This window comes from Oratosquilla oratoria, chromosome 17 (assembly GCF_046742065.1).
Source record: "Oratosquilla oratoria isolate Oo_2021 chromosome 17, ASM4674206v1, whole genome shotgun sequence".
Lineage (NCBI taxonomy): Eukaryota > Metazoa > Arthropoda > Malacostraca > Stomatopoda > Squillidae > Oratosquilla > Oratosquilla oratoria.
The window spans coordinates 40,386,721-40,391,720 of NC_134793.1; positions in this window are offsets into that span (position 1 = coordinate 40,386,721).

A 5,000-nucleotide genomic window follows, 5' to 3' on the forward strand; every position below is an offset into this window, starting at 1 on the left:
AACTGGAGTAACAACCCGCAGCGCAGCGATACTGAAATTATTTTTCAAACTTCATATCTAAGAATAGTGAACATACCAGAGTTTAATAAATGGTTCCATCTTTCTTGATGGAAGTTCGTCTTTTGCATATCACCAAAGTTATCTTCAACAGAATCATAAAACCATCTTATCCAAGTTATCTCCCTGTGTCCGCTAGTGGTGTAATTGGAAACGTGCTGGTCTCACATTTGCTTGGTTGTGGGTTCGAATCCTGCACGCCTCTCCAATTCCCAGCAGTGACTATAGGTACCTGTCCCAACAGTCCCAAGTATATCATAAATGAATAAACAAATAGATGAATAAATAAATAAAAAGATGAATGTATAAATACACAGGTATATAAATGTATGGGTATGTAAATAAATAAATAAGAATAAATAAAAGGTAAATAAAAAGAAAATGAGATTTCATGGGAAAGGTGTTGGGCAAGAGGGAAGTTGGAGGGAAAGGGAAGAAGGGAGAGGGAGGAGGGGGAGGGGGAGAAGAAAGGAAACGGGGGACGGGGGAAGAGGAGTGGGAGGAGGAGGAGGGGGGAGGAAATGAGAGGAGAAAGAGCGGGTGGGAAGAGGAGGGGGAGGAGAAGGATGGGAGGAGGAGGAGGAGAGAAGAAGGAAGGGGAAAAGGAGGAGGAGGAGGAGGAGGGGAGGAGGAGGAGGAGGGGAGGAAGAGGAAGAGGAGGGGAGGAAGAGAAGGAGGAGGGGAGGAAGAGAAGGAGGAGGGGAGGAAGAGAAGGAGGAGGGGAGGAGAGGGATGGGTGGAGGAGGAGGAGGAGGAGGAGGAGAGGGATGGGAGGAGGAGGAGGAAAAGAGAAGGAGAAGGATGGGAGGAGGATGAGGAGGAGGGGAGGAGGAAGGGAAGGAGGAGGGGAAGAGGAAAGGGAGGAGGAGGGGAGGAGGAGGAGGATGGGAGGAGTAGGAGTAGGAGGAGGAGGGGGGAGGTGAAAGGGAATGGAAGACGGGGAGGAGGTTGAAACAAGGTCTTGTGTGTGATGCCTATATTAACATTTAGATTGATTTGGTGCCTCATTTGCGGGGTCGAGGCTTCTTGTTCCCTATCACCCGTTATGGCAGTGGAATACCTCTCGTGCTGAACACCCTTCGCTACATTAATTGGCTCCAGGGGTTGTTCAAGGCTGAATGAAATAGACTGGTGGAGGTCTGAACAAGGGTAAAGACGTCTGTAAAGATGGCGACGTTGAACAATTTTGGTACTGATTTTCTAACAGATTTATTTATTTTCTCAAAATATAGTTTTATTCTATAAATACGTAATCTGTTATAAAATGTTTTGGATATTAATGATTACAGTTTGTTTTTTTTGTGTTATAAAAATGATACACGATTGTTTGGACTATGAAACAATTGGCTACATGGTATTATCCATTCCGTAGGTGAATATAAGGAGGAAGGGTACAACAACGATCCTACTCTTTAGTAAAGTATGTCTTAAGGTGAAGTGAGGTAAGGTGAATTGAGATGAAGTGAGGCTGGGTAAGGTGAGGTGAGGTTATGTGAAGTTAGGTTAGGTGAGGTTCTGTAAGGTTAGGTGAGTTGATGTGAGGTTAGGGCAGTTGAGGTGAGGTTGGGTAAGGTTAGGTGAGGCCAGGTAAGGTGAGGTAAGGTGAGGTGAGGAGAAGTGAGGTGGAGTTAGGTTAGGTTAGGTTAGGTGAGGTAAGGTGACGTGAGGTGAGGTGAGGTGAGATTAGATTTGTTTTGGTTTAGTTGAGTTATGCTAGGTTACGTTACATTAAGTGAGTTGACGTAAGGTGAGGTGAGGTGAGGTGAGGTGAGGTGAGGTGAGGTGAGGTGAGGTGAGGTGAGGTGAGGTGAGGTGAGGTTAGGTTTGGTTTGGCTTAGGTTAGTTTAGGTTAGGTTAGATTAGGTTAGGTAAGACGAGATGAGGTTACATGGGATGAGGTGAGGTGAGATTAGGTGAGGTGAGGTTAAGTTAGCTTTGGCTAGTTAGGTTAGATTAGGTTCAGTTAGGTTTGACTTAGGTTAGGTTAGGTTAGGTTAGGTTAGGTTAGGTAAAGTTAGGTTAGGTTAGGTAAGGTAAAGTAAGGTAAGGTAAGTTTAGGTTAGGTTAGGTTAGGTTAGGTAAGGTTAGATAACCCTAGGCTTTGTGAACTCGTTATATACATAAAGGACGATAACAATGGCACAAGAAGAAATAATGAGGAGAGGTAAGAGAGAGGAGGAAGAGGAGGATGAGGAGGATGAGGAAAGATGTCGGGAACAGGTGGCCAATGAGAGCCTATCGAGATTCAGTGATCATTGTCCTCGCTGAGCGCATTATCTGCAACTAATGTGGATTTGTCTCACAAAGAGAGTCTTCGCCTCTTTCTTTCAAGGTCGTCTTCGATTTAGAGAAGATTTTTGTGTAAAAAAAAAAAAAAATGAAGCTAGGAATACATTGTTGAGAATCTTGTTTAAAGATATCAGAAATCGTGTTACCAAAGACTTGTTGTCAAGCGATTTCGTTAAAGCAGAAGAAACTATGTCTGGTTTGATAGGTGAAGAGCTTACGCTAGGAAGCGCGTAGCTTCTGCCCATACTGTCTCCTTTGCCCAATGCGCTTGGACTTTTGGGTCAAGTAACCAACAGTCACTGCTGGGAATGGGAGGGGTATGGGGGGGGGGTCTCGAACCCACATCTAAGCGAATGCGAGACTAGCACGCTATCGATTACGCCACCAGCGTACATTAGTGATAAAAAACTTTGTATTCTCTCAAGGGAAGGAACAATTTTTACCCAAGACTTCTTCAGGTGGGTTGTTTATCAACACGAGGAAGAGCTAGGCTAGAGAACACAGCGCCTTCATAGCGTACTACCTTACTCTCCATCTTAACGCAGTCTATTTCGTGTTTTATCAATTTCTTTATTTATTTATTTATTTATTTATTTATTCATTTATTTATTTATTTATTTATTTATTTATTTATTTATTTATTTATTTATTTATTATTATTTTTTTTTTTTTTAAGTCTTGGTTGGACCCTTTGTAGGAAATTTTGGTCCTCTGAGGGAACAGAGATTATGTTGAAACATGGGAGACACATGAGAGGCAGGGTGGTGAAGTAAACACAGAAAACAGTAAGAGTTTGCGTTTTTCTTTTTTTTCTTTTGTTCTCTGAGGAAGTTCTAGTAAAGACGAAATACAAAGGAATAACAGCTCCAATTATTTCCTGTGTTCACCTCACCCTGCCATTCAATAGACACTATCCCAATATAGATTGTGAAAGATCGTCTAATTGACACCCGATCTGACCTTCCGATGAGTGAAATCGGTTTATGGCATAGAATATTAAGTCACCTTGAGAATACTATTACCCCACCCCCTTACACCATCCATCTTTCTTCATCCTCTTTCACATTTGCGTCGCATAAAAACAAAAACAAAAAAAAATCCCTCTCACTCTCGCCATTCCTTTTTAAGGCTGAGCAATTAGGCTTTTTGAAACTCCGTTTTCTTCCCCATCTTCTTCCCTACTCTCTCCTTTTTCCACCCACTTCCTCTCTTCTTCCTTCCTATGACTTCTTCTTCGCTACTTTCCAGCTCTTTCTACTCTCTACTTTCTACTTTCCAGCTCTTTCCAGCTCCGTAGAATCAGGCCCTCTTTTCCTCTTTTCCTCATCCACCACACTCTCTCTCTTCCTCTCCGTTCTATCCTTCCCCCTTCCTCTCTCTAAAAACGCCTCTATTTTAGTTCTCCCTTTTTTCCCCCTCCCCCTGTACACATCCGAGCTACGCAACTTTCTTTTTCTGATCCAAGAATAAGTTTCACTCACAGAAGACCGTAGGTCGCTTTTAAATTCTACTATCTCTCAGCTCTGTTAAATGCTTTAAACATCTCCTTTACTCTCTAACTCATCAATCTCCTCAGTATGACATTGTCTCCAAGGATAGAAGCGCTAGTTATTAGCGACGAAACGTAAATGAGATCCTTTCTCTTCCCCAAAAAGAGACCTCTCTCATGCATTCCCTGCTCTTTATCCTCTCCTCTCCCCTCTTCCCTTCAATTATCTCTCTACGGCATTTAATTGCAATTGGATAGGATCGTGGTAGCAGTAGTACTAGTTCATCTTCTATCGCCTAGTTGCCCTGTTTTCTTAACTGTAGTTTAGTTCAGTTAATACAAACAACCTCGTTAGGGCCAGTAGGCCTACTGTTGTTTGTTCTTCCTTTGTATTCCTTTGTGTTCCTTTGTTCTTTTACCCTTTCCACCTAAAACCTTTCTCTTTTCTCCTTCTCATACCCCTCTCCTCTCCTCTCCTGTCCTCCCTCTCTCTCTCTTCTCTTCTCTTCCTTCTCCTTTTCTTCCTCTTCTCCCTTTCCTCTCCCTTCTCCCTTCTCCCTATGGCCAACCTTTTTTTCTATTTTCTTGACAAAATCATTGTTATTTTCAATTCCATCCGAGGGCACAGTCGCACTCTGCGATCTATTGACAATAGTATGAGAAGAGAGAAGCAAGCGGACTTTAATAGCTCATTACATTTCTGAGTACTAAAATACCCCACATCTTTTGAGAAATCGTAGCAAACGTGTTTCCTAAGTCTACGAACCTACGTGACACGAGTCGCTGTGGTACTTGGGAGTGGAACCAAGAACAGATGCCAAATCACGTCTGGAACAACATCACCTGGAATCTCGACGTAATCCCTTAGGAGACTTGGAAGCGCTATCTATCAACCCTCAATCCCCAAGTCGAGGCTTGAATCCTTCCCCATCACCCCTTGAGGCTTACATCCTCTATCGCCTTTACTCCTCTACACACACACACACACACACACACACACACACACACACACACACACACACACACACACACACACACACACACACACACACACACACACACACACACACACACACACACACACACACACACACACACACACCTGCCTCTCTCTCTTCCTTCCTCTCTCTCTCTCTCTCTCTCTTCATCCATCCATCAACAACAT